General features: G+C 38.3%; 1 long non-coding RNA gene across 3 annotated transcripts in view; it reads left to right on the top strand.

Annotated features, from left to right (window-relative positions):
* The first annotated feature begins 16,368 nt into the window (after nucleotides 1-16,368).
* LOC107767553 (uncharacterized) overlaps nucleotides 16,369-22,401 on the top strand; it is a 29,267-nt gene continuing 23,234 nt past the window's right edge. For all 3 annotated transcript variants that reach the window (XR_012702850.1, XR_012702849.1, XR_001643937.2), the window contains exons 1-2: nucleotides 16,369-16,621; nucleotides 16,716-16,827. This is a non-coding gene — a long non-coding RNA (uncharacterized LOC107767553). The remainder of the gene's footprint in view (nucleotides 16,622-16,715; nucleotides 16,828-22,401) is intronic.

Below are 22,401 nucleotides of genomic sequence, written 5' to 3'. Positions count from 1 at the left end.
TGTTAGGTTCCCTCCTTATCTCTCTAAAATGCTCTTACCTCTCTCTAAAAACCTCAGAAAAACACCCCAAAATAAGCCCCAAAGGCTATTTATCAAAATGGGGTCGAGTTATTAAAATAGGAAAATTAACCCTCCGAAATCAGGTCTAAGGTCGCAGAATGGATCGCAGAATGGGTATGCGGGTCACACAATGCATCGTAGAATCAATGCCCAGAACTGGGCTGCGCTGGCTAGGTATGCGACCATTTTGCGGTCGCATAACCACTTATGCGGCCCGCAAAATGGTTCTGCGATCGCAGAATTGCATTCTGCTAGCCTTTGGTAATTTGGTTATAACCTCTTGTAGGTATGTCCAAATGAAAAACAGTGTGAAGCGTTAGAAACTAGACTCAAAGATCTTTCATTTGATAGGTAATACACCATATAACACTTCGTATCATGAGAGTTATGCTCGTTTGAAATTAAGTCTTGTGCGAACTCACTTGAAACTTTAGTCTATTATGAAATTTCCAACTTGACTTGGACTTAGGGCTCTCTTTAGACCATAAACCTTTTTTAATGCACCTCATACATATATTATCATGATCAATTGATATCATTCATATAATAGTCCTTGTCTACAGCCAAAATAATATAATTAGCGCACATCAAGTTTCTTGAAAGCGCTTAAGTACTTCCAAATTTTTCGGGGTGTTACATTCTCCCTTACTTAAGAACATTCGTCCTCGAATGTTTTACAAGTCACTTCTAATAATAGAGTCACCATCCTTTTACCTCCAATCATTATGCATAGTCACTTATAACTATGAGTCTTATACTTCCTTTCCAAAATCTCAACTTATTTATGGCCCTTAAAATTTGGCTATCTTTACAAATTCTTAAAAATTTAGGCAGAGTTTTCCCTGTAACTGGGCCTATCCACCTCCCAGTGAATCACCAAAATTACCCTATCAACACATCCACAACTCGACAAAGCATTACAATATATATCAACAATACTAATCTCAATATTACCGGCACTATATTATCAAGAGTGATATCTGGACATGACACCTAGAAAGTACCTTTCAAAATCAAAACCAATTTCTAAACAATCAAGCGAAAATATTTTCTTTCCACAACACTTTCGGCCTTCAAGGTGACCTTCTTAACTTACAAACTTTGCCATAACACATTAACGTAGGCAATCCCAACTTCTGGACTTATCTAACAAGGATGACAATTAGGTACCTCTCATAAGCTAACTATCCATTAACTTTACCTCCACTAGCTTCCACAGGAACAATAGATAAAGGATTTCCAACTACCTTCTTAGACATAGACAGATGAAACACCGGGTACATGGAGGACCATGATGGGGGAAACATCATGCTCATAGTTTGACCCATTTCCTTCAGATTTCGTAAGGCCTAATTTTCCATATTAGCACACTGTGTTAGTCTCAACCGGATGTAGCAATTTCTTGCCTACACACACATTATACGTATTCTCATAATCACATCTCTGGTCATAATAACTGTTTATAATTAATTCCAACATCCTCAATTAATCTTATATTAACCAAAATCTCATTTCAAAATTTTCACAACACTGACAACAATACGTGAGGCATGAAAACCTCATAATTATTTACCCGAATTAACGAGTCACATTTAACGCCACCTGGGCACTCATCTCATGGCCTAAAACTCAATATTTACATCACGAATATGGCTAAATAGGCACAAATAATACATACAAAATTATAAAATAAGCCTAACAAACATGACTCCCTATTAATACTATAGTATAAATTTAATTTCACAAAGGGAGAATTTAAACTCATATTATTTTTACCACAAGAACCTCGTCCTTGTATAACTTCCACCGCGGCTTGTAGCCCAGTTTAAATATTTCACATCACATTAAACCGCGAGGATCCCATCCTCAACTCTGACTCATGAGTACTTTGCACATTGTGCCAACTGAAATTTTCCAATTTTTTTAAAAATAATTTCCGTGAAACAATTTCACAACACATAATGAATCCCCATACCGGTAGGGTATATAATTCCTAAAATTGTAATCAATTATCTCAAAATTACATCAAAATCCAATGTAGTGAGTAACAGAAAGTCACTTTTGGACTCATAGCCCTCAATAGTGTGCAAACAACATGATAGACACAGGCTAACACCATCAAATCTCCCAACAGGGATAAACACTTGAGTGGAGTACAAATTCACAAGCTCACTATACAAGGAGCATGAAAGGAGCTTTCACCTTGATAATCGGAGTCGAATCAAAATAAGAATAGTGCTCCACTATTATAAATTAAATCATACTTGTAACGTCACCATCTGGTGTATTGGCCTCAGCCAAATCATAGCAATTATATCAACGGGTCGGGTCTCCACCTCTTAGGTGCCCACTACCCGCCTGTCCTCCACCTCTAGCTGACTGTGCACGTGGAGTATTAACTGGAATTGTTACATCTCGTATTTTTGTACGTAAAAGTTTCGTCGTAAGTTAATCGACGTAGACTCAAATTATCTTGAGGTTAATGCATTTATGCTATTTATAACAAGCGATAAGTAAGTGCCGTGAATGATAAAGGGTAAACGAATTAAAGAAAATGAGTTTCGTCGAAGGTGGTCAATTTGGAATATAATACGATCCGAGCCATAATACCCGGTGTTTATAGACTAGTACCATACAAGGTACCATATGACCATGATAGTATGATGTATAAGGTGTATTAAAAATAAGTAGTATTTTAAGTAATTTGAGTTAATTCTTAATTATATGGGTAATTGGTTAATTATCGGGTAACGGGATATTACCTAATTAATTAATGAGTTATGGGATAAGATTAAACCCCCCACCCCCATGTGGTAGCAAGCCACTATCAAAACAAATGACTCTTAGTCATTAGGGGTAGGTGGCAACCAATTCATGACTCTTAGTCATTAAGGGTAGGTGGCAACCAATTCAAGAATAAGGAATTTTTAAATCAAAGAAGGCTACATATATTTGGACAATTCAAAGATAAGCATTGTAATTCAAAGCAGATACACATCTTTCACCATTTAAAAGAATAGCAACGTAGAAGGCAATCTGAAGCAACGCAGAAGGGTACAGACCTTCAAATATTTAAATAGAGATTTCATAGTATCTTAAGCAACGTGAGATTTTGCAATTTTAAGGAAGTACGGTGTAACCCTTCTCAAGAACATCACACAGAGTTTTTCCTACTCCAGGTATGTTAAGGCTATCCCTTCGTTCTTTTTGGCATGATCTATACGACACAAACGAAACGAGCAAATACACAACTTCCATAAATTACTCTATTCGTAGAAATGCTAGAGATGTGTATATTCTTGTTTTCCCATAAGTCTTATTATTCTATCATCTGTTCATGGGTCTCAGAAAATACATAAGTTGATAAAGTCTATTTCATGATATTAATCAGAGGCATAATGGTCTTATGACACTCCAAAAGATTTTATTAACGTACTTATCATGCATTGCATTCATTTGTATTGACCCATGACCAGATGACGTTATATACGCGTATATATGTATAATATATATATGGGATATGGGGAAAATGTTACGGCGTTATATAGGCACCACCACCTGATCAGCTGGTATATGTTGATGATGTTGCCCACAGTAGCCGAGATGATATGATGGGATGCCCTCAGAGGCTTGACGATGTTATGTACACCTATACCTATGCATGACACGACATTTATACGAACGTGCATTACATTATAAATGTTTTAGAATTTACAAAGTTATTTAGACTTACAGACAGAATTCTTTATTCCATGTTTTATCTATGTCTCTTATGTACTGATCTTCATGCCTTACATACTCTGTACATTATTCGTACTGACGCCCTATTTCCTGGATCCTGCGTTTCATGCCCGCATGTGTAGGTAGGTAAGCTGACGGTCCCCCTTCTTAGGATCCTTGGTCAGTGAGAATTGGCGTGCTACACTTGATCCGGAGTTTCTTTTGATTTTGGTACGATAAGCTTGTATACATATTTGGGTATGACGTAGCCCAGTCCCATCCTTGTACAATTGTATTTTCTATTAGAGGTCTATAGACAGTTATGTATAGTTGGGTAGTATGTGGCCTTGCCGGCTTCCAGTTTTGGGTATATAGTTGTCTATAATAGCCTTGTCGGCTCGCCCTACGTATTCTACACATATATGTATATATGTCTTTTGGGAAGATTTCCCTCATGTATGTTATTCTCGTAATTCAGCAGATGTTATTCATGTTTGTATCTTATACGCATGCTCAGGGGTGTTCGACAGGTAGGACTCGGGCACCCTTCGCGGCCCATCGATTTGGGTCGTGACAAAAGTGGTATCAGAATAGTTTTGTCCTAGGGTTGTCTTCAGACTGTGTCTAGTAGAGTCTTGTTTATGGGTGTGTTGTGCACCACACTTATAAACAGGAGGCTATATGACATATAGGATGTTATCCTCTCTTCTTATCTCAGATCGTGCGATATAAGAATTCATGTTCCTAACGATATGTTATATTTTCAGCGATGCCTCCAAAGACTATAGCCGCCCAGAAGGGAAAGTCCGTGGCTGGTGAGATTACTAGTCGAGCGCCATGAGTTACCAGGGCTCGGGGAGAGTCTCATAGTGAGATTTCATCTCAGACTTCACATACCCCGCCCTCTCCAGAAGGTCTCTGAGGGGCACCAGCTCCAGCGCCCGCCCTTATACATTCAGCTCCTCAGCCAGATGCACCGGGTCACGAGATGAGAGATGCTATTCAGCTATTAACTCGATTAGTAGCCGCATAGGCTCGACGTCAAGAAGTAGGTATTGATCATGCAGACAGGTCCGTCAGTGCGAGGGTTTGTGATTTCATTAATTTAGACCCTCAGGTATTCACGGGGGCAGATCCAAATGAGGACTCTCAGGTATTTATCGATAGAATGCAGAGGACTTTGAGGGTAATAAAGGCCACTGCGACTGAGTCAGTTGAGCTAGCTTCCTATAGACTCCAAGACGTTGCAGTTAATTGGTACGAGTCTTGGGAATTGTCCAGAGGTGAGGATGCCCCTCCAGCGCTATGGCAGGAGTTTACAGAAGCTTTTCTTCGTCATTATCTGCCACCAGAGCTTAGACGGGCCAGATTTGATAGGTTCTTCACCCTTCGGCAGGGTAACACGGGTGTTCGAGAATACAGTCTTCAGTTTGATTCATTGGCCAGGTATGCTCCCACTATTGTATCTAAGATTGAGGATCAGGTTCACCGATTCATGATGGGGTTAGAGCCGTACTTGATTAACGATTGTATGTCGGTCTTACTTCAGGCAGACATGTATATTTCTCATATTCAGGCATACACTCAGGGTGTATTCACCTAAGTAGAAGCAGAGGGCCATCGTGAGCATAATAGGGCCCAGAATAAGAGAGTGAGGTCTTCGGGTCCTTCTGGTGAGTTTCGAGGTGGTCGGAGACAACAATACCCGAGGTATCCACCCCAGCCATCGGCTAGTGCACCCCCTCAGTTTGGCGGTAAGAGATTTGATCATTCCACATATTCAGGGCCTGGTAAGAATTCCAGGGCCTCAGGTTCTTAGTATAGGGGTGAGTCAAGTCATGTGAGGCCGCCCTTGCCATGATGTGCTTAGTGTTGTAAGCAGCATGCCGGGCAGTGCCGTATGAGGTTGGGTATTTGTTATACTTGTAGTTATTCAAGGCATGTTATGAGGGATTGTCCGACAAGAGGTGATACAAGCATAGCTCAGCCAGCAGGATCTATAGCTGGTTCGTCATCATCAGTACGCCCCCTGGGCAAGGTTCACAAGCACCAATGAGTCGTGGTAGAGGTAGAGGCGGAGCATTTAGCTCGAGCGGTCCTCAGAACCGCATTTATGCGTTGGCAGGACGACAGGATCAGGAGTCATCGCCTGATGTTGTTACAGGTATATTATCAGTCTTCTCATATGATGTATATGCACTGATTAACCCAGGTTCCACCTTATCATATGTTTCTTTGTTGGTTGATAGTAAGTTTGGAATAAAACCTGAATTGGTTAAACCTTTTGAGGTATCTACACTTGTTTGGGACTCAGTAGTAGCTAAGCGAGTATATAGAGGTTGTATAATGGTAGCTCATAGTCGATCCACCATAGCAGACCTAATCGAGTTAGATATGGTAGAATTTGATGTTATAATGGGTATGGATTGGTTGGCTTCTTGTCATGCCAACGTTGATTGTAGATCAAAGATAGTCCGATTTCAATTTCTAGGGGAGCCTGTTTTGGAATGGAAAGGTAATACGGCATCGCCGAGAGGTAAATTTATTTCCTATCTCAAGGCAAGGAAGATGATCAGAAAGGGCTATATTTATCACTTAGTTCGGGTTCGGGACTTCGAAGTAAAGTCACCAACCATTCAGTCCATCCCTGTGGTTAATGAGTTTCCCGATGTTTTTCCCAACGAGCTTCCGGGTCTTCCGCCAGAGCAAGAAATTGAGTTTGCTATTGACCTACTACCAGATACTCATCCAATATCTAATCCTCCTTATAGAATGACCCCCGTAGAGCTGAAAGAGTTGAAGAAACAACTAAAGGACTTACTTGAGAAAGGCTTTATCAGACCTAGTACATCACCGTGGGGAGCACCTGTGTTATTTGTGAGGAAGAAATATGGTTCCTTACGGATGTGTATTGATTATAGACAGTTGAATAAGGTGACGATCAAGAATAAGTACCCGCTACCGAGGATTGATGATTTATTTGATCAGTTGCAAGGTGCCAAGTTTTTCTCAAAGATAGACTTGAGGTCCGGGTACCATCAGGTAAGGGTTAAGGAGAAAGATATTCCGAAGACAACATTTAGGACCAGATACGGGCACTTTGAGTTTCGTGTTATGTCGTTCGGTTTGACCAATGCCCCAGCAGTATTCATGGATTTGATGAACCGTGTGTTCAGACCCTTTTTAGATCTGTTCGTAATTGTATTTATTGACGATATATTGATTTATTCTCGTTCAGAGGCTGAGCATGCAGATCATTTGCATACTATGCTTAGAGTTCTACAAAAAGGAAAGTTATATGCAAAATTCTCTAAATGTGAATTCTGGTTGAACTCTGTAGCCTTGCTTTGGCATATCATTTCGAGTGAAGGTATCCGGGTTGATACACAAAAGATTGAGGCAGTAAAGAATTATCCTAGACCCACGACACCGACAAAGGTTCGTAGCTTTCTCGGTTTGGCAGGTTATTACAAGAGATTTGTAAAGGGATTTTCTTCCCTTTCAGCACCTTTGACAAAGTTGACTCAGAAGGGAGCAAAGTTTCAATGGACTAATGCTTGCGAACGGAGTTTCCAGGCATTGAAGGACAGATTAACTTCTGCACTGGTTCTAACGCTCCCAGAAGGGACCGATGGTTATGTTATTTATTGTGACGCTTCGAGCGTTGGATTGGGTTGTGTACTAATGCATCATGGTAAGGTTGTATCTTATGCTTCTAGACAACTAAAAAAGCATGAGAAGAACTACCCGACCCGCGATTTAGAGTTAGCCGCGGTGATTCATGCACTAAAAATTTGGATGCACTACTTGTATGGCATTCATGTTGATATATATACAGATCATAAGAGCCTTCACTATATCTTCAAGCAAAAGGAATTGAATTTACATCAAAAGAGATGGTTGGAGCTACTTAAAGACTATGACGTTGATATTTTATACCATCCGGGGAAGGAAAACATAGTAGCCGATGCCCTCAGCCGTAGATCTATGGGTAGCCTGTCATATTTACAGCCAGAAAAGAGGGGAATAGGCCATAAGATTCATCAGCTAGCTAGTCTTGGAGTTCGGTTACTGGACTCAGGTGATATTGGAATTACTATTCAGGATACGACAACATCCTCTTTAGTAACTGAAGTAAAGGAACGCCCGTATGAGGATCCTATGTTAGTTCATTATAGGGATACCACCCCTCAGAAGGAGAAGACACCATTTGAAATTACAGAAGATGGGGTCCTCAGATATCGAGGATGATTATGTGTCCCTAATATTGCAGGGCTGCGTCGGTAGGTTATGGGAGAAGCTCACTATTCTCGTTATTCAATCCATCCAGGAGCGACAAAGATGTATCATGATATCAGGGAAGTATATTGGTGGGACGGAATGAAAAAGGATATAGCGGAGTTTGTTGCTTAGTGTCCTAACTGTCAGCAGGTTAAGATTGAGCATAAAAAACCCGGTGGATTATTACAGGCTATGGAGATTCCGACTTGGAAATGGGAAGTAATTAATATGGATTTCATCGTAGGCTTACCTCTACCCAGCGTAAGTTTGATTCGATATGGGTGATTGTTGACAGGCTTATAAAGTCAGCCCATTTTCTGCCCGTTAGGACAACATATTCCGTAGAGGATTATGCAAGGCTTTATATTAAGGAGATAGTTCGACTGCATGGTATCCCTGTATCTATTATCTCGGATAGAGGAGCTCAATTTACAGCTAACTTCTGGAGGTCCTTCCAAAAAGGATTGGGGACTCAGGTAAGTCTTAGTACAATATTTCATCCCCAGACAGACGGACAGACTGAGCGTACTATTCAGACACTTGAGGATATGTTATGAGCTTGTGTGATAGACTTCAAAGGTAGCTGGGATGATCATCTGCTGCTTATTGAGTTCGTATATAATAATAGCTACCATTCCAGTATTCAGATGGCTCTATACGAATCTCTTTACGGACGAAAGTATAGGTCGCCTATAGGGTGGTTCGATGTTGGGGAAACTACGTTAGTAGAACCAGAATTGGCACAATAGGAAATCGAGAAAATTAAGCTTATACAGGAAAGGCTATTAGCAGCTCAAAGCCGTCAGAAGTCTTATGCAGATAATCGATGACGAGACTTGGAATTTCAGGTTGACGATTGAGAATTCCTAAAGATATCACAGATGAAAGGCGTTATGAGGTTCGGAAAGAAAGAAAAACTTAGCCCTCGGTACATTGGACCATATAAGATCATACGCAAGATAGGCCAGGTAGCATATGAGTTAGACTTGCCTTCTGACTTGGAATCCGTTCACCCAGTCTTTCATGTGTCTATGCTCCGTAAATGTATCGGGGATCCTTCTAGAGTTGTGTCAGTTGACAATGCTCAGGTCACAGAACAACTATCGTATGAGGAAACTCCCATTGCTATACTAGATAGACAGGCTCAGAGATTAAGAACTAAAGACGTAGTTTCGGTGAAAGTGCTTTGGAGAAACAATAATGTGGAAGAAATGACTTGGGAAGCCGAAGAAGACATGAAGTCTAGATATCCTCACTTATTTCCTCTTCCAGAGAAGGATCCGACTGAGACATCACAGCCTTAAGGTACGTATATGGATTCTTGTATTAGTTATTATCATTGGACGTGTGAGGCCATTGTCATGAGTGACAATTGTGGTCCTATGTGGCATTGAATCATTGAGTTTTCTACAGAAAGAGTTGACAGAAGGACTGTTACAAAGGCGACTCTGCCAAAGTTTATATAGATCTCAAGGAGTTAAACATTCGAGGACGAATGTTTCTAAGGGGGGAAGGATGTTACATCTCGTGTTTTCGTACTTAAAAGTTTCGTCGTAAGTTAATCGACGTAGACTTGGGGATGAGATTATCTTGAGGTTAACGTATTTATGCTATTTATAACAAGCGATAAGTAAGTGCCGTGAAGGATAAATGGTAAACGAATTAAAGAAAATGAGTTTCGTCGAAGGCGGTCAATTTGGGATATAATACGATCCGAGCCATAATACCCGGTGTTTATGGACAAGTACCATACAAGGTACCATATGACCATGATAGTAGGATGTATAAGGTGTATTAAAAATAAGTAGTATTTTAAGTAATTTGAGATAATTCTTAATTATGTGGGTAATTGGTTAATTATCGGGTAACGGGATATTACCTAATTAATTAATGAGTTATGGGATAAGATTAAACCCCCACCCCCATGTGGTAGCAAGCCACTATCAAAACAAATGACTCTTAGTCATTAGGGGTAGGTGGCAACCAATTCAAGAATAAGGAATTTTTAAATCAAAGAAGGCTACATATATTTGGACAATTCAAAGATAAGCATTGTAATTCAAAGCAGATACATATCTTTCACCATTTAAAAGAATAGCAATGTAGAAGGCAATCTGAAGCAACGCAGAAGGGTACGGAACTTCAAATATTTAAATAGAGATTTCATAGTATCTTAAGCAATGTGAGATTTTGCAATTTTAAGGAAGTACGATGTAACCCTTCTTAAGAATATCACACAGAATTTTTCCTACTCTAGGTATGTTAAGGCTATCCCTTCTTTCTTTTTGGCATGATCTATACGACACAAACGAAACGAGCAAATGCACAACTTCCATAAATTACTCTATTCGTAGAAATGCAAGAGATGTATATATTCTTGTTTTTCCATAAGTCTTATTATTCTATCGCCTGTTCATGGGTCTCAGAAAATTCGTAAGTTGATAAAGTCTATTTCATGATATTAGTCAGAGGCATAATGGTCTTATGACAATCCGAAAGATTTTATTGACGTACTTATCATGCATTGCATTCATTTATATTGACCCATGACCATATGGCATTATATACGCGTATATATATATATATATATATATATATATATATATATATATATATATATATATATATGGGATATGGGAAAAGGTTACGGTGTTATATACGCACCACCACCTGATCAGCTAGTATATGTTGACGATGTTGCCCACAGTGGCCAAGATGATATGATGGGATGCCCTCAGAGACTTGAAGATGTTATGTACACCTATACCTATGCATGACACGACATTTATACGAACGTGCATGGCATTATAAATGTTTTAGAATTTACAAAGTTATTTAGACTTACAGACGGAATTCTTTATTCCATGTTTCATCTATGTCTCTTATGTACTGATCTTCATGCCTTACATACTCAGTACATTATTCGTACTGATGCCCTATTTCCCGGGGCCTGCGTTTCATTCCCGCAGGTGTAGGTAGGCAAGCTGACGGTCCCCCTTCTTAGGATCCTTGGTCAGCGAGAGTTGGCGTGCTCCACTTGATCCGGAGCTGCTTTTGATTTTGGTACAATAAGCTTGTATACATATATGGGTATGACGTGGCCCAGTCCCGTCCTTGTATAGTTGTACTTTCTATTAGAGGTCTGTAGATAGTTATGTATAGCTGGGTAGTATGTGGCCTTGTCGGCTTCCAGTTTTGGGTATATAGTTGTCTATAGCAGCCTTGTCGGCTCGCCCTACATATTCTGCATGTATATATACATATGTTTTTTGGGCAGATTTTCCTCATGTATGTTATTCTCGTAATTTAGCAGATGTTATTCATGTTTGTATCTTATACGCATGCTTAGGGGTGTTCGACAGGTAGAACTCGGGCACCCATCGCGGCCCATCGGTTTGGGTCGTGACAAGAATAAATCTGTAGCCTGAGTATTCTGATGAAATCCGCCTCTCCCAAGTCTGGGACAATCTCTCATGATGTACCTATTATCACCATACGGATAACAACTCCTCTGTGTGTTCGGCTGCTCATACTGAGTGTGTGCCGGATAACTGGAATAACCATTATAGAAACCCTGTGCCGGTGGTGCATTAAAAGAACTTACTGGAAGATCCCGAGTATTCTGAAATTATTTCTATGACCCCGCTGATACTAAAATGTAGAATTATTAACGACGCGGGAATACCGCAAGTCCCAGCATCATCCCATACAAATCTCAGCTCTCAATCATATACAAGTTTCAGAGAACCTTTCAATACCACATAAATACATTTCAGGCCAAATCTGATATAACACATGACCCTGCAATCTGATTGTTGATAGTGGACTCCCCATACTTGGTGCGAAGCCATATAACATATTTCGATGATCCAAAATACTAACCTTCATCGCTCGTACGACTCCGGTCATAAGACACCTCAAACCATTTATTTGGCGCATATCATCCTCGATCTGGACGACACGTGGTAACAATGGTTGAGCAACCCTGGCTCCCTTATAACCCCTCTGTTGTATCATGAACTGTTGGCGCATAGTTGATACCAAGTGCGTAATTTCATACACGAGTGGATGCAAAAGAATATAAGATATATGCTTCAAGCTGAATAAATACCGCACGATAAGGAATGAAAGAAGTGGAAATTTTCCTACTAGCTCTGTAGCCTCTCGAAGATAAGTACAGACATCTCCATACCGATCCGTAAGACTCTACTAAACTCGTTCGTGACTCGTAGAACCTAGTGCTCTGATACCAACTTGTCACGACCCAAAATCCCACCACAGGCGTCGTGATGGCACTTAGTCTCTAAGACTAGGTAAGCTGATTACAATTAACAATTCAAGCCATTCTTTTTTTGAAAACATATAATTTAATACAAGTGTCAAAACCAACATCGGAAATATTCAAACAAACTCCCAAGACTGGTAATACTGAGTCACATGCTCTAACTGGATCTATGAAATGATCTCCAGGATCGAATATACAATAATGTTCGAATAATAATTAACAATACAATAAAATAGAAAGACTCCAAGGGACTGCGATGACCAAGAAACTCTACCTTGAATCCTTGCGATCAACCCACTAACTCTGCCCGAGTATGATATCTCCAATATCTGGCTCTTCACAAAAATGTGCAGAAGTATAGTATGAGTACACCACGGTCGGTACCCAGTAAGTATCAAGACTAACCTTGGTGGAGTAGTGCCGAGGTACAGTTAAGACACTCACTAGTCAAATAACCTGTGCAATATAGCAGTATACAATGGTACTGGAAAACAACTAGCAATAATAGGAAAAAAATCAACCAGGGATATAAACAGCAAGCCAACAAGAACACCATAATTATTACTCGAACGAATAAGGAACACAAGTACAATCAATTAAACATGTCCTTCAAATATAAATCTTTCACATATAATTCTTTCGAATAAATACCTTCAGAAAATATATTTCTTTCAAATAAATATCTTTCGAATATACTTCTTTCAAATAAATGTCACTATGTAACACCTCATTTCATAATCATAAAACACGGGTCTTAGCCCACCTTTATATTTTCGTAACATGGGTCTCAGCCCACTTTCACATTTCCAAGGCACCTCGTGCACTTAATTCTATCATAACTGCATGGACAACTCATGTGCCAATAATAAAATTATTATTTACTCATGCACCTCGTGCCTACATCTGATATCACAACTACACGGACAGTTCACGTGACAATATCATAATCATCATATTTCTACGGCACCTCGTGCCCACATTTCATATCATATCTGCAGGGATAAATCACATGCCAATAACATAATCCGCCCAGCAATAGCTACATGCTCACAATTTCAACATGGATCAGACTATTATCAAGTTTACCAAAACAACAAGACAAGTTTCACAAGATATAATAATAAACATAAGGAGAATCACAATATTTCACAAAACTCATCAACACATAATCCCACATCATCATATAAAAATCATCAACATAATAATACCACATCATCACATATCATCCCTGATAATAGCCACCCTTATCTCTCTTATAGCCACCCTTATCTCTTCTATAATAGCCTCCCTTATCCCTCTGCCCTAACAATATCAATAGCTACCCTTATCGCTTCTATAATAGCCTCCCTTATCGCTATGTTTAATAGAATCCCTTATCACTCCGCCCAGACAATATCCCAACACATATAACAACAGTGAAATGCCAACCTTATGCCCACATAATGTTAACAATAGGATGCCACCCTTATACGCCGCATAACAGTAACCCAAATCATACAACAATTCACACAGAATATTATCACAACAACACATCATCATCAACTCGTATTTGTAAATTTCTCGTAGGTCACAACCATTCCAAAGGTACAATAAAGTCAATTAATTTCACAACAGATAGTTCACGGCTCAACACAATGTATATAAGATCTCAAAAATAACCATAGGGATGGAAAAATAACTCATCACAGAACAACGCCTTCTTTAATCCAAATTTTAGATAAATATATAAACGCCTCAATTTAAACTTATTTAATTAATTATAATGTGCACAACATCTTAACAAAATGTTCGGGAGTGAACAACTCAACCGAATAATATTTCACAATTTGGCACTTTGCCTCAATATGATTCACGACCTTTATAATTCAATACCAAGTTTTCAACAACATGAACTGAAAAGTAATTCATCAAGGAACAACATCTCTTTTAAATCACAACATCATAAAATAATAGATTTATTCATCTTATTAACTAAATTTTTCATTTAAATTATCTGTAGATAAAATTAATAATGAAAGTACTTTCCATTAAAATGGCAACTCAAATAAACACAGAGTTCACATAAAAGTCTAATGGCAATCACACCAAATTATCATATAAAATAGAAACTCGACAAACAAGGAATGAGGCATGACAAATCAAGGATTTACTAAGTTCCAACAATTTTTTTATTTAATACATAAGGGAGTCTACGAATTTCGACCGATATAATTTGCACATATAAACCAAGTACGTACTCGTCACCTCGTGTTCATGGTTTTTAATTACACAATTTCCACATAAGACTCAATGCGTAAGGGGTAATTCCCCCACTCAAGGTTAGGCAAGATACTTAACTTTTTTGAAGTTAGGACGATATTCCAAAATAACTTTGTCACGTGAATTGACCTCCGGACGGCTCCAATCTTTCTTGAGCCTTCCTTACATTACTACGAGATTCCGAAAATTCTAGAAACTTCAATCTATCTATAAACATAACAAAAGTGAACCACAATTAGGAAGATATTCATGGTTTCTGCTCATTTGGGCATTTTATCAAATACTAGGTGTGCAAATTTGGTTACAAGGTTCTTCGACAAGATTTTCTTCATTCCACAACTCAATCTTTACTTATTTGATCTCAACAATCTTCCCACAAACCTTATTGGTACAAGTATATATACATAATACTCTTACACCTAAGAATCATACTCCAATCACCAATCTTTTACCCCAAACTCGATTTGAAGACTAAGGGTTTGAATCTTACCTCTTAGATGAAGATCTTGTGATTAGCTTCCTTGATTCTTAAAAAAAATTGTGCAAAATTGGATGATTAGAATGTTAGGTTTCCTCCTTCTCTCTCTAAAATGCTATTACCTCTCTCTAAAATATTTAGAAAAATACCCCAAAATAAGCCCCAAAGGCTATTTATCAAAATGGGGTCGGGTTATTAAAATAAGAAAATTAACCCTCCGAAATCAGGTCTGTGGTCGCATAATGGACCGCAGAATGGGTATGCGGGTCGCACAATACATCGCATAATCGATGCCTAGAACTGGGCTGCGCTGGCTAGGTCTGCTACCATTTTGCGGTTGCATAACCACTTCTGCGGCCCGCAGAATGGTTCTGCGGTCGCAGAATTGGTCGCAGAATTGCATTCTGCCAGCCTTTGGTAATTTGGTCATAACTTCTTGTAGGAGTGTCCAAATGATGAACGGTTTGAAGTGTTAGAAACTAGACTCAAAGATATTTCATTTGATAGGTAATACACCATATAACACTTTGTATCATTAGAGTTATGCTCGTTTGAAGTTAGGTCTTGTGCGAACTCACTTGAAACTTTAGTCTATTATGAAATTTCCAACTTGACTTGGACTTAGGGCTCTCCTTAGACCATAAACCATTCTTAATGCAACTCATACAAATATTATCATGATCAATTGATATCATTCATATAATAGTTCTTGTCCGCACCCAAAATAATATAATTAGCGCACATCAACTTTCTTAATAGCGTTTAATTATTCAAAATTTTCCGGGGTGTTACAATATTCCACCAATTTTATGTCTAAAAGAACACCAAAAATGACTCAAAACAAATGATTACTAAGGTAAAAAATTGTTTAAGTAGGAAACATTTTACATTGTATTTAGAAAGGCCTATGGTAAACCATGAAACCCAATATCTCCTTGTAATCCTTAACAAAGACACATAGGAACAATCACATAGTCAATTCAGACATCGCCCATGAAAAAAATACCATAGTTGTTTTGAGACAGAAAATAAATACTAGAGTAAGCATAAAATTCGTTGGAGCTTAAGAGAAGGAATATGTAAACGAGCAAGCAATTGAAACTTCGAATAACCCATTTTTTCTTTGTAGATATCTTCATTGGAGCTTAAAGATTTTTCTTAATAGTTTTTTTTTATTGGAGTTCAAAAGTTTTAAGAGCATTTTTAATTTAATCGGCACAGTTAAGTAAGAGACAAAATTAATCTTCATTTTCATATAACATAAAGTTAGCACAATGACCTTTAATCAAACCCCCAAAGTGACCAGAGCGCTCTTAAATTTCCATCATCTTATGGAAAAGAGACCCGAAGCACTCAAAGCATCTCAACCCGCAGTGCCTACCTCACATTCCTCTTTTTATCACACCTACCTCACGTTTTTCTATGACTGATAGCTGTCAGTGGGAGGAACTCTTTAAGGGAAATTTCAGTCATTTTTGTCAAATTCTGAAACTTGGCTTCATTTTTTTTTATTTGATAAGGTGGAATTTGGGAAATTCGTAAGTCATGTTGCTCTAGGTTCTAGTCTCTAAGCTTTATTTGATCTTCTCTTACTATCTGTTCTTCTTATGATCTTATTTGCTGAATTAATAGGTTTTGACAGACATCTGGCGGTGGATTGGGGTTCTTTGGTTAATCTTGAAGTTCATTTGCTGAAGCTTTTCCTGATGTTCTATGCCTATGATTCTGACCTTACTTTGTCAGGGTACTCATTTTCTGGAATCTTTTCCTTTTCTTTTCATTTTGCCTTGATTTTTTCTTAACTCTTCTTTTATTCGGGTGATAACTGAATTTCCAAACATAAAAACCAACAAAGTACTGTCGAAGTCAAATCAATTCTTTTTCTTCACTCTAATTCGGATGGCCATTAAATCTCGCTGTTGCCAAACCAGAAAGTTTGAAGACCCAATTTAGTCAAACAACTCTACTAGAAGCAATACGGAAGTTGAAAGTATTTTTATAATCTCCTAAACCTATTTTCTTGATCTGTTCAAAAAAGAACGATCCCTTTCTAAATTTTACTTAAACTTATAATTATATCCTTAATGAGAAACTTTTATAACCACACAAATACTCTGGATCCCTTTTTGACTAAGTCCATAAATTCAAAAAATCTTCATTTTTTATTAAATTCCGTGCCCAATCAAACAGAAATTCAGAAAGAGTATTTTTTAACTATCAAACTTATCCTCCAAAAGTCAAAAGACACTTCACAATCTGCGCACCACCAAAAGACAACAAAGAGCCACGACTTCAGTTCACTCCATGATCCTCCCCCTCCCCGGATACCCAACAACAACCTGCAGAATTTCTTCAGCGGGGAAAACAAGTGATAGCCAAATTATTGCTCAACTCAGCCCCATAGCATCAATATCACTAAGAGAATTCATCATAATTTCACTATTTTCATCCTACCACAATTCCTAATCCAATCTTGGAACTATCTATACCTTGCAAAGCTCACACTGGCAGAGTTATATAGCAGCCCATTAAGCAATGCAATAATATTGTGTACTTTATCTGATATTTTATATGTCAATGCCACACAAGAGGGGTGATTTGTGTGGTGTCCAATTTTCGCGTGCACTGATTATAGAAGGACCTGGTTCTTCTAAGTGTTCCTTAACCTACTGCTGCTGAAATAGTAAATGCGGAAAGTAAAGAACACAAGTATTTTTACGTGGAAGACATCCGACTCAAAAGGTGAAAAAACCATGACGTACTACTCAGTAGGATTTTCCCAACATTTCACTAAATCACTGAGCCAAAACAGCATTTACAAATATTCTTTGTAAACCTAAGGATTACCTATAATCCCATTGTGGCAACCAGTCTCTAATTGTTGCGACAACTTCAAGTTAACTCTAACTTGAATACTCAGAGTACCTATTACAATTGCCTCTAGATAAAGCTGAAAGATACAATTTGAAAATCACCTACTATAATTGAACTAGAATAAAAGACAGACACTTGAAAGTGGTTCTTCTATCTGGTTCATGTAGCTTCAGGTTCGCACACTTGAATCACACAAGAATTGTTTGCAAAATACCTTGCTATTTTGCTCTCAGCTCACGTTTAACTTCTGCTTTTGTGCATGCCTGTAGAATGAGAACATCCTGTAATATATATAGTTAGTAGAATAAGAAATAACTAGAGTTCTAATGCTACTCTTCCTTGGTGGAAGAGTTCTAGTTATCCTCAACTTCTAACTCCTCCCTTATCTTGGATAGTGTTCTCTTTGAGTAAAGAGTCCTTCTCCTTATCAAATATGCAACATTTTCGATCAGGAGATATCAGATATAACAAGTTAAGCTTATCTCCTTCACGTGCATTCCTCATGCTCAAATCTGCCCGTGGCTGTGTACACATGGGATGGACCTGGTTCATGTCTGAGCTTCCTTTGTCAATCTTCAAAACAAAACTTCACTTGGGCCAACAAATTCTCTCTTTTTTGATGATGACAAACTCTGTGCTTTTCATAAGCTTAGGCCATGTTTCAACTCAGCCCAACATCAACACAATATTAGAACATTTTACCTTTTTAAAGTCACTTATCATCAAGGACCAGGTTCATTAGATTATAAACATCATTGTCCAAAGTGAAAGCACAACCTTTCCCACCCCATTTTAGCATCATTGAAAAGTTGCATAATAATGTTAGATAATCAGATTTTAAATAGAAATTACTCATGGCCACTGGGGCTATTTCACAAGCAATCATGGATTAATCATCATATATCAATCTAAGGATATTAGCCATCTAAGAAATATAAACAAACAGTTAGAGCAAAAGACAATGAATTTCATTGATTGATAAGATCCTACCACAAAGCATAAGAAGAAATAAAAATATTTGAACATGAGCAAAAAAAACAAAAAAATGCCGAACTGGGTCACTGGTTGATCTACACTAGACTGGGAGGCTTAAGGCTGGTGCCATTTAGAACCCTATCAAGAATCTAATTTATAAACCCATGCCAATTGATTTGCCACCCACTGTCCAACCATTCCATAAAGACCAGGTGCATGAATGTGGCAATGTGCCTCCTTTCCTGCCTAGGCAGCACACATTTGTTTACAAATTCGAACATCACTTTGTGGGGTGACTTCATCTCACTTTTGTAAATAGCTTTGGGCTCAAATTCCTCTTCATTGTCACCAAATTTCCTAGTAATGGCAAGGGCAGTAGAGAGATTCTCTAGACTTGGCCATTTTAGTTTCTTATAATCATTGTACCCTTCAGCAAATACACCCAAGATCTTTCCCAGCTCTTTCTCATCAAAAGTTACTTTCACGCCCTTTACCACACTGGTGACCCTACCATCTTTTATCTCACAATTGGCCATAAACTCCACAATTTCATTTTTGTCCAGCCTGCCATCCATCTGAAGGCCCATGTCCTTCCAGCCTTGCAATTGTAACTTCTCTAAAAGCATCACCATTCCTTCCTCCTCCAAGTCCTTGAGGAGTCTGCCTTTCAAGATAGTCCTCTTTCCAAATTTGACCATCTTGTTTTTCTCAGTATCAGAATCATCTTCTTCTTCCTCTTCACTCCATTCTTCTTTCTCCACAATTTTTATTTTTCTTGATTTCATAGCAGACCTGGTTCTTTTAGCCAAAGTGGATGGTTCAGCGGACTTTGACTTTGAAATAGACTTCTTTGTGGAAGTCTTGGCTTTTTTAGCTTTAGGAGTCAGAACCTCCACTTCTTCTGTCTCATCATCATCTCGAAGGACCAGCTCTGATACCAGGCTCACCCACCTTCTTCTTTCCCTTAGCAACAACTTTTCTTTTACTTTCTCCTAAGGCTTTCTCCAGTTCAGCCTCACTCTGCTTCTTCTGACTTCTTGTGGCTCTTCTTCTTTTGGGAGAAATTTCAACAGGGATAAAAGAGGCAGCCTTCCTTTTCTTGTTTGCCCTAGCAGTGCCAGGGGTGTTAACTCCTAAGCTTCCTTTCTTCTTTGGATTGTAACTTGCAGTCACCCTTTTCAGCATGTCTACGAGAGTTTCCTGTTCAGATGGAACAGGTTCATCTACATTTTTCCCAAGTTGAACCAGCCCCTCAACAGCTTCTCCAGACCCACTTCCCCCTGTTTTTCTCACACACTCTTCTATTCCAGCAAATTCCTCACCCCAAACAACCATTGCACCTGATTCTTTAGTTAAACTAATAGGAGTGGGTGAAGAACCGACCACTCTTTTTCCCTTTCCCCTCACAGTACTCCGAGCACCCTCACTCTCTTTTTCTTTTCCTTTTTTATTTTTACCACCAACTCTTCCAGACTCAGTAGTTTCAACATCTGCCATGGATCCTACCAGCATAAACCTATTCTCCAAATTCGTAGCAACCTCAAAAATAGTTTTAGGAGTAAATTTAGGGCCAGATGTTACTTGTTCAGTCTTAGAAGAAACCGTTTCTTCCCCCTCAGTAGTAGACTTAAATGAGTCTTCATATTTCTGAGGTTCCTGGACATGGCTATCCTTCGATTGTTTATCTAATTTCTTAGATAATGCGCTCCCAGCCACAGCCTTGCGAGCAAGCGTCTTAGTTCTTCCTTTATTAGACAGAGGTGTGGTTGAAGGTGTGATAGATGGTGTGGGTGTGGTTTCCTTGGGTGGGGATGAATGATTTTCAGAAGGGTTTGCCATTTCTGAGTTTGGGAGCTTTAGAAAACGAGTTTGTGTGAGAGTAGAAGAGGAGAGAAGTTTGAGAGAATTTGGACGGCTTGAAAATTTAGAAGTGAAGAAACAAATGAATCCCAATCAATATAAAGTGGAGGAGTTCACTTGAGTAACAACAACTTTTGCAGAAGTCTAATCAAACTGCAAGTCAATTTGAAAAGACGTTCAAGACTATCCCTAGAATCTAGGCACTTAATAGCGGTTAGGACTTCTTTTGAATAGAACTGGTTTATTTTGTAACGGATAAGTCCAAAAAGAATTTGGGATTAGATGGGACTCTTCTTTTAATCATGATCCAAATATAATTATTTCAAATTATGCAGAGTGTAGAATACATACCAAGTAATCTTGATGAACCAGGTTCTTCACTGAGAAATCTCTTGTGTAAGTCTGAATTTTCCAAGAGAATAGAGATAATATCATTAGAGATTAATGAGTCATTTCAGAACATGGCACAAGAGTATACTATTGAAAGTATGAGACTGAGCAAAATCTAATCTAACTATATACAAAATTTACAGATTTTCTAACCATTTTTTTTTCATGTTTGTTTTCGATTGTGAAATTTTGAACTTGTCCTTTTAGGTGATCTTAATCATCCCTAATTCTAATCTGTTCCTTTTAAAGTGATCTCTACTTATAGCTTTTGTGAAGATATCAGCTATTTGCTTGTCAGTAGTACAAAATTTCACAGTGATCAAACCTTTTCATAGTTGTCCCTCAAAAAGTGATTCCTAACATCTATGTGCTTAGTTCTCTTGTGATGAACCAGGTTCTTGATCATACTAATTGCACTAGTGTTATCACAAAAGATGGGGATACAACTAACATCAATTTCAAAGTCCATTAATTGTTGTTTGATCCACAATAATTGAGCACAACATGAAGCAGCAATAACATACTCAGCTTCAACAGTAGATAAGGCCACATAATTTTGCTTTTTGGTGGCCCAAGACACAAGGCATGAGCCAAGAAAGTGTGCCATACCTGAGGTGCTCTTTCTATCCATAAGAAACTCTGCATAATGAGCATCAACATATCCCACTAGATTGAAATTACTACCTTTTGGATACCATAGACAAAGGTCAGTGGTGCCTTTTAGGTATCTCAAAATCCTTTTGATAGCAGTCAAGTGAGACTGCTTTGGATTCGCCTGAAATTTTGCACAAAGGCCTACACTGAAAATAATGTCAGGTCTGCTCGCAGTGAGATACAACAATGAGCCAATCATTCCCCTATGCAACTTCTGATCAACAGATGAACCAGGTTAATCTATATCCAACTTTGTAGTTGTTGCAATAGGAGTGTCAATTTCTTTGGAATCTTTCATTTTAAGCCTTTTAAGCAACTCTTTTACATACTTCTGCTGATGGATCATAGTTCCATTTGAATTTTATTTAATTTGTAAGCCTAAAAATAATTAAGCTCAACCATCATGCTCATTTCAAATTCACTCCCCATTAGTTTAGCAAATTCTTTACTTAAGTTATTAGTGGTTGCTTCAAAGATTATATCATCAACATATATCTGAAATACTAAGAGATTTTTACCTTTTTCTTTCAAGAATAAAGTATTGTCAATTTTACCTCTCTTGTAG

The sequence above is a fragment of the Nicotiana tabacum genome, chromosome 19 (assembly GCF_000715075.1).
Source record: "Nicotiana tabacum cultivar K326 chromosome 19, ASM71507v2, whole genome shotgun sequence".
NCBI lineage: Eukaryota > Viridiplantae > Streptophyta > Magnoliopsida > Solanales > Solanaceae > Nicotiana > Nicotiana tabacum.
The sequence above is the reverse complement of the archived record's forward strand: the minus strand, read 5'-3'. Positions and strand labels throughout refer to the sequence as shown.